Here is a 14,328-nt window from a genome sequence, read left to right as displayed (position 1 = left end):
AATAAATATTTCATTTCCTCGAGTGGGAATCGAACTCACTACCAGTCGGTTTAACAGTCACACTTTGTGCCCCTATGCCACGACTGACCTTACAGATAGTATATTATTATTAAATTTTATATATATTTCTATCAATATCATTATTTTTTAGTGTATTTTTTTCTGTTTTAGGGTTCTGTACCTCGAAAGCAATAAAACAGAACCCTTATAGGATCTTATATAGGACTTAGTACTTAAATATTGTAATAATAATTTAATATCAAATACGTTAATCGACTATGCAAATACTCTTAGTATAATAAGTACTAAAACATATGTTTAAATTATAATAAATAATAATGAAGGATGTTAATCCATTTATTATATTTTTATATTTTTACGTGAAGCCCTTGAAGTCCACATGATGGCAGGCTTTGTCAGGACATAAATTAGAGGCATTTTCAGCTACAAATGGAGACATATCTTATCTTATATTATAAAATATACTTGAAAGCATCGTGTTGTTTTAGATGGCTTACGTAAGTAATAGTGAAGTTAGACTACAAAACAAATAAAATATTTACTAACGCGTGACATAAATTAAAGCAACATATATAAATAATGCATTGCTCTTATTTTGTTGACAGGCGCTAAGCCTAAAAATCAATTATCATGAACTTAAATTGCTATGCTTTCATTACAGGCGCTATAAGTAAATGTTCCTAATTGAATCTATTTATTGAAAAATTATAAGAAAATATTTAAAAAATACTAGTTTCGGATTTTTCCCTTTACATACACCCAATTACTTAACCGGATGCTAAATTTCACCATTCTAGGTCATCTGGAACTTGGTTAACATTAAGGTCTATAGGTCAGTCACCCCCCTAAAAATTAACGATTTTTAGACGTCATTATCTAAATAACTGTTTGAGCTGTGTTTATGAAATTTAATGCACGTATACAGGTAGGGGGTCTAAATATTTGAGCCAAATATGACAGCTTTAGATGGAATAGTTTTTGAGTTACGAATAGGTAAAAAGTGGCTTCAAATGGTTCGTGTAAAATAACACACGGTGCTGCTCGCCAGTTTTGTTTGTAAAAAAACTTGGCTACGCGCTCCGCGCGTTTTAAATGTAGATAGTTGCGTAGTTTGAATTTTAAGATTTGTCTTACTTTTAACTATTTTTTCCCGAGTGAACAATGCGCAAAAGTTCAGAAACTTAACTTCAGAGCGGCCTCTACTCGTCGACTCTACTGTATGTATTGAATATTTATACTACATTATCTTTCTAGATAAACTTGAAATATTTTAACGTAGAAGCATTTATTTTAATTTCTTCATTAACAAAAGTTATATAGTCTGTAGAGAGATTTATTATTTTAGGTTTGAACAGTATGTGTGTCATTCAGTGTTATTATTCATACGTTTTTCCCTTAAATTAGTTAGGTTGACCTATGTAAATCTAAATGCCGTACTTTCCATTCATTCGCAGTAATAAGACAGTAGTTAAAAGTTTTCTTTGAATCATGCTTGTTTACATAAACAAGACTATTGTTAGTAAAATCTCACTAAGTAATAATGTTTCAGTTTTCCTCTTAAACCTCAATTTAGTGCTATTGTGTGCAAAGTAATAGAACCCAATACAGCAATTTAAAAATACTATCCATACCTATATTATAAATTCGAAAGTAACTCTGTCTGTCTGCCTGTCTGTCTGTCTGTCTTTTACGCAATCAGGGCCAAACTGCTAATTTAATTGTGATAAAATACTCATATAGAGATACTTGAGGGTCTCGGGATGAACATTGGATACTTTTGTTTCTCATATTTGTAATATTTTCGATATATATCAATATATTAAAATACTTATTAATTTGACATGCAATTTATTCCGCCATGTTAATAACAACCGTCGTTGCTAAGCAACGATTTGCAAAGTTTGTGGTTGGAAAACGTCACCCAAAATGAGCTTGCTCAACGCATCTCTCTATTGAAAACTGACAATAATTTCATAAATATGTTTAATAAATATTCGTATAGTTGAAGCGGGCGTAGCCGCGTTCGGGTCCACTAGTTGTCTAATAAAAACAAATGTACATTGCAGTCTTTTTTGACACTATACTCCGTTATATACGCAGAGTTAAGACACTCCGATCTCATTAAGACACTTTTGACACTTTTCTTAATTCGTAGTAAATTAAATGCAATTAAATAAGTATCTATGAAACAATTTGCTCTTTCCCATTAAATACATCAAAGGAACGCCTACAGTTGTTTCGTGAGTCGTGTCCGATGTGTTCAGACACTAAGCGTGAGGGTGATTGAACTAACGGCTATTATTGCAGTGTTTGTCTAAATATATAAGTATAGGTTTAGTATTTAATAGTACATTTAGAATTCGTTTCCTATTATTTTATACTGAAGTACTAGATTTAAATGTCTTGTAATCGATGATTAAATATTGGCATAAATGTATTAATATTATAAATAAACATATAAAATGTTGCACACTCGATATACGTATTTTACAGAGATTTTAATTTGTACTTCAAAATGTTATTAGTATTGTCACTAGATTCTATCTAAAATATATATGACGTGAGCCTTAGATAGAGCCTTTATTAGAAAATGTAAAAAAATATCGATTATTGAAAATTTAGGCTTCATATTTATGTGACAATATAGACGACGAATCCCTTCCCAAATCAAAAAAGAGACACTCTTGACGCATAAGTGTTTACTCACTCACAAAGTGGGTACTTTAGCTAAGTACCGTGATGCCTCACGTTGTCATAATATTATGAAAATCTCACAAATTCAAGCTTATTAAACATTCAAGAAACTTTACTCAACTTTCTCCAAGTCCTAAAGAATCTTGTGTCTTTCAATCCTACAATGCAAGTGCAATAGCAATAAATATTTTACGATCGGAAAGTTGGAAAGTTTTAGTTATTAGAAACCCATGTGGTTACGACTGGAAAAATTCCAATACAGACTAAACAATAATAATAAAAAGGAACTGTCGATAAAATACTCATACATTTTATATAAGTATTTCATTTTTAACGTGGTATTGTAACTTTAAGTTTGTTTTTAAATATAAAATATTTATTACAAAATATATTTTTTATATTGATTGAAATAGTACCTATGCATAACTTAATGAATAGACTTTTATGAAAATTGCATTTTTGGTGACCAATTATATTTTCTAAAAGGACTTCCACGTTTTAATTTTAGAACGAACTTTCGCTGCTTTTTTAATTAGTCATTTAATATTTAATGGCGACATTTCACTCAACAATTGTTTCCTTCGAGTGAAATCGAACTCAGGACCATCGCGTTTATAGTCAAAAACTTTGCACGTGGCCTCATGGCATTAATAAAAAGTATAATATCTTTTTAATTATATCATAAACCTACGTGAAATTGTCCCGCGTCGTCCATTAAAACAAATGAGGAAAACCATCATCACAATGTACTTAGCGTTTACACTGAACAGAGCGCCGAAGCAATTAATGCCTGGTGATCTTCAATAACAATTTATTACGTTTATGATGTGTCGGTCTTTAAGGAAGACACATTACGATAGCTTGATTCTTTTGAAGTCCAAACAACAGCCAGATGAGAGCTTAGTCGATATTAATAACAATAGATTATATATTAAATCTTATAAGTTATAAACTAACATAAATATTTAACAAATATTACTGTTATTATATCTAATACAAGGTACCCGTTTGCGGCTTCGCCCGCTTGTATTTCGCAATATCCATACATTGATAACTAAAGTTGCAGCAAATAAACTACTTATTTTGTAGCAATATTGTCACGTTCAATACTTTATATTGACATAACTTTATTTATTTATCTATAAGCTGATCGAAATGAAACAAACGCTTAATTTTAAGGAAAATTTGCCAAAAATACAATAGTTGTAAAAAGAATACAAGAGTTGTAAATGAATCCATTTATAATCCAGTATTTAAACTATTAAATATTCAGTACATATATTTTTTCTACATTATTCTATACAAAAAACAATTTTATAACATTATATAAAAAAGAACATATAATAAATACACGAGTGGTGCAGCTGCGATACGTGTAAGCTGTATCGAAGCTCGCTCTGTGACCATATATGACGCTCTTATCGGAATGATTAATAGCAAAGCGAGCAGCGTTTAATGGTACAGCTGACGTAGACTGCTTTATTTTAATCACGTTTGTTTTAATGATTTTTACACTGTGGTGGGCAAACTATACCGTGAAATATTAAATGATTACTTTTTAAATGGCATTTCCTGGACTCCGCGCAGTAAGGTAAACAAGCCCTGATAAAAATTGAGAGTTAAGAGATAATAATGTTGTTTTGTTCTGTAATTACTGTGTTTGGGAGGTCCCACATGTGATTATTATTTGATGTTATCGTAACGCAGTTGAGACGACCTGGTGTTAGTTGGCGAATATTGTGGGTTCAAACTCTCTTCAGGCAATAGTTTTAAAAAAGTTAATATATTTTATAGTATTAGTTATTTTTCCATACAGAAACAAGAAATGGAAATTTTTACACACCTTGGAGGAAAAAATATAGAGTAATTTATGAAGTCATTATAAATAATTCACACGATATCAAAAGGAAATGACCTCAAATATTTTTTTTAATATTTCATGATCTAGAAATAGAACTAGAGGTTGATCAAGATAGCGTTACAAATACTATAATTATTAAAATATGTATGTATGTTGTATGGGCAGGAAGACGTGAGGAACTTGATCTGAATTATAATTGAAGTAAAAATTATCAAATTGTCATTTAGTGTTATTGTACCTTTCCTAGTTTTATTAAGAAGCACGTTTATATTATTTAGGATTAATTAGGAAGAAGAAAGGCTAGGTAAGATAGGCCTAGAAGTATACATAGTTACTTTCTTGTTTTATAATGAAAATCCATTTTCATAAATATATATTTTGTTTCCATAGAAACGAAATAATTTTATATTATTGTTATAAAAATATCAATGGAAAGAAACTCGATATACTGCTATTGATCAAGAAGCCCTACAGAAACGACGATTCGTCTCATTAATATTATATAGTATTACAAAATCACATAAAATATTCATTTTCAAATCTCTAGGCAAAACTGTTGATATAAATTCAAAATAAACAACGACGTGGGCGGACACCAGTGTTGCTTAACTTATATATATTGTGCAGTTAGTGTTAAGTGATTTATTGTCATATTATATTTAGGTATATGATTACAGAAATTAATATGTCATCATGATATTTAAGTAGTTGTGTGATTGTTATGAATATAGGATAGTTTGTTGAAGATGTTATTTTATTTTTAGCTACACACCGTATCCCGCACACAAGGAAGGGTAGGCAGATGGAACCTGGGAACCTAGTGTTAAGAAACCTTCAGTGCGGTGACATAAGACATGCTAGCGAGCGCTTGGACGCTTGGTTTCTCAGAGTTTGAGTTCAAAAATCCCGCTATATAAAAATTTTGATACGTTTTCTAAAATAAGGATTTAAATAATTGAAGATAACAAAAGATATTCGAAACGAAGGAACTTCAACACCGACACGTACTCAGATGAATGACCTCTAGCGGTACAATAGCTGAATATTTCCGCACTTCAGTAGGCAAGGAAAGCGATGCGCTATCAGTCGTTGACAACGGGACTGCCGTTGTTAACGACTGATGGCGGTCGTTGAGATTCGTCAGAGGCCTTTGGAAGGCCTGCTGAACTATGACATCAGCTGCGAAAGTTTCGGAAATTTCATATTTTTATTAGAAAAATGTATAAAAACAATATTAATATGTCGTGTACTATATCGATATTGAACATTTACAATTAATATATTTAGCTATATTTTAGCTACGAAGAAATAATAGATATTAGAAAAAAATAGTTAAAATACAGAAACGTTTATCTATCCATCGGGTTCGGCACCTGTGATTACAAAATAAAATATAATGTGTTATAGTCTATTTACATAAGGCATCTATGAGAGAGAGAGAGAGGAGTATTTTAATAAATTATAATTAATCTATTTGAGCGAGCCGTCGTTCGATATCGATGGCTCGCTCGATTATTTACAGGCCGATCACGCCGCCCTTTGCTATGCAAATCGGTGTTAATAGGTTCTTAGCGATGCTTCTGGTCCATCGGATGCTGTACTTAGTGATGCAATGTTTACCTTCTTAAATGCCACTTAAGTTGTACAAATTTGTTTTTGTGTTGTCGTTGTCTATTATATTTTCTAAGGTTGTTTTATATCCATAAAATATATACATTTTTATTATAATGAAAAAAATGTGTTTCTTTTAAAATTATGCAGATATTAAAAGATTATTTGCTATTTTGTACAATTTTTGTATCAGTAAAGAGTATCAATAGTTTGCAATGGGTCAAATCTCGATCTCAGGAGTTCGTAGTTTCATATAATAATGAAAACCTAATGATAAAATTCTATAATCATATAATTTATTAACAAGTAAGACTTTATTTACTTACTCAGTTAACTCTCTCCGCGATACGAGGCTGTAATGGTGGTATACAAGACTAACACGTACTTCGTAAAGCATCATCAAGAATAGCCCCAATATGGGAGTGCAGTTTTATTTTAATGACTTAGTCATTGCGGTGCGTCTCTGTATGGAGATACGGCGAGGTTATATTTAGATTAATTAAACTATGTAAGGTATATATATATACTCGTAACTTTAGTTCTCTGTTCGCAACACGTAGGTATAGCAGCATTGCTTATCTGTTGCTCGACAAAAGATTTTTTAAAAAAATGCTTTTTTACTTAATTTTGTTATGGTATGTCTGCAAATATTATTTTAGCGTGACATACAATTACAAACTTATATGTAGTTTAAAAGTCAGCTTAATTACGAAAAAAAGTAAAAGTGAATTATGAAATATGCATAAATACGTAATAAATTTAATATGTGTGAATTTTCTCCTTGTCGTCGTCGTGATGCATTTTGGAAGTGATTTCTATGTAGTGTAGACATTTAGATTTTTCCGGTCTAGTTGTGTAAGGTACGGCGTTCGGTTTCGTTATTCAACGTATTGTCTTAAGAATATAAAATAGTATGCCAATAAATGTGCTGTATTATATAATATGGCATTTTATACAAGTTTCTCTAGTGTATACTAAGCATAACCTATCATCGACAAATAATTGATTAACACACACTTATTTACCATATATTAATTTGCATCAAGATAAACATAAATACTGATGTCCATCACGAAAATATCCATCCCAAGGAGGGCTGACCCCTTGACCTGCAGTCATCAGTCAGTTGATAGCCTGATGTCGGTGTTCATCTCAACCAAAACTTTATAGATATTGATCTTAAAATGCAATTAACTTCTAAATTACATATTTTTTACTATGGGTATACTTACAATAATAATTACTTAGAGTACTAATTATAGTTAATTGTAGTTTTTGTCGTGCATATACGCAATTTAAAAATAGAACCCTTATAAAATCTTCATTTAAAACATTTTATGAATTGTAATTTGAATGAAATAATACAAACACTACATATTAAAGGAACTTTGACAAAATATAGAGAAATGACATTTGAATCGATTAATCCGTTTCTGAGATATGCGTGCGCAAACGCATAGACAAATTTTGAAAATTGTTTCTAATCCTATTACATCGATTAACGCCCCAAATGATCAGTTACAATTTTATTATATGTATAGATTATTGCTATTGCGCCTAAAGGCCAGTTGTAAGCGAAATGAAACAACGACTGACTGTAAACGATGGTTTTGAGTTCGATTCCCGCTCTGGTAAGAGCTGACACTGAGAAAGGAGAATTGTGAAATATTGATAAATGCGTAATAAAGAGTGTCTTGGCACTAGGTGCTCTCTGCCTACCCTTCTACATGCAGGATGCAGCGTGAAACAAAAAAAAGATATTAATAGAAAAATAAGTTTTAAAATAACATTTAAATTGAAACCAGGTTTTGTACTAAAGCTAAGATTTAGCAGATACGTTGAACCTATTTCCCACAGCCTTGCATATCGTGCAGTCAGTCGGCAACAGGAGATTACATCATCGGCGAGATTAGAACAAGACCCTTAATAAATAATCGATAAGTATTGCGAGTTGAGAGTTGCGGAGATTAAATGTTTGTAGCTTATTAGCGTATAATGATCAATATCTTTAAAGCCTATTGTCGTACAAGGTTCAAATACGTTTTTATTATTTTTTTAATATTTTAAACAATATTTTATCTAAGTTCATAATATTCTATATTTAAACAGATTTTGGAAAGCAGGTTTGATAAAATAAAATAATATAAATTTAAAGCAACTACTGCCTCGTGGGGCAGTTCTGCTGAAAACAACAGGAAACAAGCTCAACAGTGGTTAAATGTAAATAATATAATACTATAATAAAATGGTAGGTATCTTGCAAGAAATTTAAATGATCTTAATTCCACATATTATTATCTTTTTTATGTGCAGAATGTAAACTAGCGCAAGTTTTGCCCGATAGGATATTTTTATAACAACTTTTATTGCGGAAGGAAACTGCTATTGCGGAACAGATTTAAAAATTCTAAATTATATGCCATTAGTGTAAATATATTATTATATATATAAGTAAGTATAGTAAGTATAAGTTCATACAAATATTGTTCAATTAGAACAGACTAACGACAGAACAAAATATTTTGTATTGTGAAATGTCATCAATGTGTCATCTGCATCTGTTTTATAAACAATACAACTTTCTCAATAATTACAAGAGTACTTTGTATTTTTTTATCCGTTTATCCGGCGTTAAGTTCTGCCACTTAACAGGTAATGCCTCCAAAATCACGGGAAAGTGCGGAACGGAAGTATATTAATGGGAACAACACTACCTTTCCAGGTTCCCTCTGTCTACTCTGTTACGTGCGTGATACACCGTAAAGTTAAAAAAAACTATCTAAAAATAAACTATCAAGTTAGTCCGTTATTCAAGTATAATATTCATCTTATATTTTAAATTGTTTACAAGTCGTATATTAAACGGTATTAGCAGCATTCCAGTAAGGTACATTTGTATTTCTACATTATATGGAAAACTAGTTCTCTATAAAGAACCTGAAATCTTGAGGGCATTAAAACTATATTTAAAAATACCAGACTCGTATGACACACGAAATACTAGATTTTTTTAATATACTAGGCAGACCTAGGCGTTGTATTACCAGAAATAATAGGTACTTGAATACTTAAAAATAGCCTTTTCGTAGTTTTTTTGAGTTGATAAAAATGGTTTGCTAACTAAACTAACTAGTTATTCTAATTGACTTTGGAATGTTGGACTTGAAATAATATAAAAATAAAAGCCCTTCGTTTATAATAAAAGTTGTAGTCCGTATCTCCTTAGAAAGAAGCTTTCGCAAAAATAATTAGATATACATAGGTTCATATGAATGAAGAAAGACTTTTAATTTATTTTATTTTTTAATGATTATACTTGTTATTTTTTATAATTTAGTTAGTTAGTTTAGTTAATAAGTTTCATTTATTATGGTTAATTTAGTGTAGAACGGAAGTCCCTTAACACCAGGTTCCCAGATTCCCTCTGCATACCTTGCGATATATGTGATACAGGGGTGAAAATAAAAACTTAAACAGTAAAGTAATTAATTTTACTTGTTTCTTATGTTGAAAAAAAAAAGATTGGGCTTCTTAATGAAAATTCACTAATCCGATAACTTATAGATAATGGTTTTTATGTATGAAAGTCTTTGTGGGAGATCTCCATTACATGTCAAGGCTACACTTACACAAGTTGCAACGTTAATGGGTGATAAGAAGTGAATATCTCTCGCACGGTTGCAAAAGTCGGTAATTTTAAAAGCAAAGATATGAATTCAGAGCGGGGCTATAAAGTAGTGTAAAGTAACGATCGCTGTTGAGAGAAAGGAATTGGATTTTGTGTCATTTACATCTATATTGGTATTTTGTGATTGCGAAATTTTTGGTCTATTATTTTATTAGTTAGTATATTATACCCATTTAATACTTACAATATGTGTTAATTTACGTTCAGTATAAATTTAATAATAAATATAGATTTAAATTATCTATTAAATTTTTTTATATTATTAAATTATTGATTTTCACTTCATAAATAAATTCCATTCAATTGATTAACCATTAACGAAGCAATTTGATTTTAGTCCAAATTACGACAACTAATAAAACCGTGTTATCAAAGTGATTAATTTATTACACTAATAAACTAAAGATAACTTTGAAAAAGCTTTATGAAAAAGTTTGTCATTAATGACTTTATTTCTGCTCGAGTACGTAGATAAAGATAGTAAATTTCACTTTTTTTTTCATATTAATTAATTGATTCATGGACTGTTTCTTATCTTGTATCATGTATAAATTAGGCAGAGAAATTAGAAGCTATGTTAGGCCGTTTTTTTGCTAATTTATTTATTAAAAAAAAAAACTTTCTTTAATTTACCTTTAATCATTTCCATAGGTCATGTGGGAATGTCTAAACTTTAAACAAGTAGAAACAACAGTTATGTTATGCCTTCTTTTCTGTTGTTACAAATACTGATGATTGATCTGGTTTTATATCTGTACAAAAATCCTTTTACACTTTATCGATAACAATAATTGATAAAAAAAATACCCTCTAATTTATTATACTGGTGCTGTTGTAAATTTCTATATTTATTGCGTACCAATATAATTTTATTGTATTTTATATTCTGGTATATTTACAAGTGAACTGTTAATTGGGAACATGTGCAAGCGACATGACAGTCGCAACGCCAATAACGCCGCTGGGGGCCGTCGTGTATCTATTACATTATGCTTATAATTTACTATCTACGAGTATATTTCAAGAGAATATACAGTTTTAATGTTAACATATTATATATTATATAAATTAATATGTAAATTTTTTATATTTGGCCAACTAGAACAAATTGAACAGGGTCGAATTAACCGGTATCGTGTGGATCGGAATGTCCACTATATGGCTGTTTATGAGAAAAAAGAAATTACTTTCTCGTATACTTATATCTGTTGTTTTTTAAAAACTTAGGTATACCAACTTAACTATTGGGCTTATAATAATTTAAAATAACTTTCTAAGCGTTTTAGTCTCACGTAACTTCTAAACATAACATCACTTACTATTATTGGCACTACAAGATTGCAATCATTCATTTCTATCAGTTTCGAATCGTAATAGGTTTGTTGACGTGAAATAAAACGGTCGCGCGCACGACTATCACCATTGTGGATACAGTTATGTATCTTTGTACTTAGATAATGTTTTCAGCGGTTATTTTTAATATCATTGTCAAAAGCTATATTAATATGAGTTTCTTGGCAAGTGCCTGAATCTATATTTTATATTTTAAGTTGTTTGTTATTATATTGTAACAGGTACTGCTTCCTCCTTTTTTTGTTGTCAGTAACAGTCTAATTTAACATTAAATTTATCAAAATATAAGAAACAAACATTAACATTTAGACTTCTAACAGCATACACGATTTAACGAACTTTCCTAAAATACTATTTATCGGTTCCAAAATCTAAAACGTCTTCAAAGCTCTGTGGAAATCTAAAAAGTAGTACACGATTGTTTACATGAGTCACAAACACAAGTATACGAATCGCTTGTACGTCGACCTCAGGCGTACATACCATTTGTTCCGCATTGTCATGATTTTATAATAAATATTAATAACATATTAGTAGTTGATCCTGCGTAAACATGTAATTTTTCCTTTAACCTTAAAACTATGTTACATTAATTCTAGAAAGATCATTGACATCACTTGCATTGTTCATGTGGATTTCCTTTTTGGCTAATGCTTCCTTAGTTGCTTGTTTATTTGCCAAATTCCTGTGCGGATGGAATGCCCTCATGAATTGTTAAGTATTATGGTATAGTATAGATTTTCGTTTCGAATGTATCTGCTGCGTGATAAAAAAAATCTCATACAAGTGATGGTTACTCCACTCTCTCCTTTTTCTTCAAATTTAAAGTCTTGTGTAGCCATGTTCAGCTATTGAGATCATTATTTCATTTAACTATTAATTTCAATTCAATAAATATATTATTTATAATCTCTTTATTATTCAAAAATAATATACCAAACAAGGTGCATTTACGTCACGTATTCACCAAGTAAACACGTAATGCTGAACAAAATAAACCATTCAGTTTACCTCTTTTATAATATTTAACAACACCTGTTGTATCGTAAAATTCGTAGGCGATACACAGCTGATGTTTCATAAACAACACTTTTGTTTTATCTCTACCGTCCTTGGCTTACTCGGATTTGCGAAACTTTAACTCTAGCGTCCTCTCGGTTGTCTCTCTCTCGAGCCTACCTATACAGTGGCTGATGTGATCAGAATAGCCGCGATAGGTGAATAATATACGAGCGGCAGGCTCGTAGTCTCCGGCCAGTCTCGATGCGCACGCGCACCCGGACGCGCGGCGCCCAACGCGTTATACAATTTTGTATTGTTTGTCGCGTTATAAATTCGAAATTTTATGAAGTTTATAGATGTTTTGACTTATGTGCCTTTTGTGAATGGTGTGTTCTTGTATTGTATAAATATTGATGTTAATTCATCTTTATTGATTAATATTTACTTAGATATTACTTGATTTTGAGTGTTTTTTTTTTATTTTATTTAAATGTTTTAAGCTACTTTTAATATTTAATTTGGTACACGTGTGCGATATAAAACTATTTTTTTATATTTTATACGATTTACATATTTATTTATAAAAAAGTTTTTTTATTACTTGCTTAGAATTAAAATTATTCGCATATAGTTTAGGTAAGTAAACAATATAAGATAAAATTATATATACTTGGAATGAATGTCTAATATTTGTAATAAATATTACCTATTGTTGATCGTAAACAAGGATATTGGTTATAGGCTCTAATGGAAAAACTTATACAGAACAAATAATATATTTTATCCTGAGGCTATTGTAATAACATCCCATTATGATTATATTGACATACAAATAAAATGGAGATGGGCTCGTCTCGACTGAAGTGTGATGGCTTATGATGCCCTACTTTTCGTACGTGCGAGTACGGTTTATATGTAAATTAATATCTTTTTCATTTTCTCAACATAAGTATGTATTCACTTCTGTATAATATTATGATATTTAAAATATTAAGCTTGCGACTGTAAATGACAGGTAGTGGGTTCGTTACCCACTCCAGAAAATGGAATATTTAATACTTTCAATTCCTGACCTGCCATACCCTGTGAGAGATATAATATGAAGCTTAAAAAAATTCTTATCATGTCGGGTGTACAAAAAAGGTCTTAAATAATTAAAGCCTAATTAATTTATGTATTTTTAAATTAAAAATCAGGGCATTCGAATTCATTATTCTTTATCATAACTTAAAATCTAAAATTTTTTGTTTGTCGGCATTTTCAGACTAAAAATTATATTTGAAATAATTATGTTTTTGTTAAGGTTTAACTGTATATTGTACAAGGAGCTCTCACGGACATTGTATTTTGAATGAGGCTACAAAAAATATGCCGAGAAAATGTTCACAGATAAAGATAAATTATAATTAATACCTACCTATATAAACAGACTTTAAATAACTTCTTAAATTTACCTTAACAATACAAGAATTTAAAATTTGCAAACTCTTTAAACGGAGGCTTTGATCCCTAGATTTGACTACGTACAGCGTATAGCCTTATTCTAAGCTTATTAACAAACATATGACCTTATGAATCACCCTATTTTAATAATTTGAAGTCATTTTAATTTATATTAAAAATTGCAACAGAAACACACGTAACACAGAAGTAGAACTCAAACAGTTGGAACGCGAGACGATTGAACTGCTATCCGAGACTTGGAAACCGTCCAAAATTCTAAATTGGCTTGATAGTTTCATTGTATTCAGACGAATATAACAATGGTTTATTAATATAACATATATTTACAATTAAAATAAACAACATTTTAACTTAGTTCATTAAATAAAAGCATTAATATCTTATTTTTGTTTACGTCTCATCTTGTCTTGTTACTAACTAAGTATTCAATGACTGTACCTTTTTTATATAGCATTGTTTTTTATGTGAAGATATTGAAATAATTTGTATTGTAGTACAAATATAGAGCGCGATGGACGGCATTCCTTCATCTCCTCCGTTATCCGTTCCCAGCCAATTAACGTTTTGACCGAACTATTGCGACGGAAGTCGTATACTCGTCTCCTGTGTAGGTACATCTTAAATTTGTAGCTAT

General features: G+C 30.4%; 1 protein-coding gene across 10 annotated transcripts in view; it reads left to right on the top strand.

Moving 5' to 3' along the window:
• The window catches only part of Fak (protein tyrosine kinase 2 Fak), a 135,654-nt gene that overhangs the window by 76,010 nt on the left and 45,316 nt on the right, over positions 1–14,328 (top strand). For 3 of the 10 annotated variants that reach the window (XM_085194129.1, XM_085194127.1, XM_085194126.1), the window contains exon 1: positions 12,476–12,616. The exons of 6 other annotated variants lie outside the window; for them this stretch is intronic. The gene's annotated coding sequence lies outside the window, so the exon portion shown is untranslated. Of the gene's footprint in view, positions 1–12,475; positions 12,617–14,328 lie in introns of those variants that run through there. One more of the 10 variants, XM_085194128.1, reaches the window with a different exon arrangement.

This window comes from Heliconius melpomene, chromosome 12 (assembly GCF_056956725.1).
Source record: "Heliconius melpomene rosina isolate 202511_hmr_F chromosome 12, ASM5695672v1, whole genome shotgun sequence".
NCBI classification, from domain to species: domain Eukaryota; kingdom Metazoa; phylum Arthropoda; class Insecta; order Lepidoptera; family Nymphalidae; genus Heliconius; species Heliconius melpomene.
This window is presented reverse-complemented; position numbering and strand designations above follow the sequence as displayed.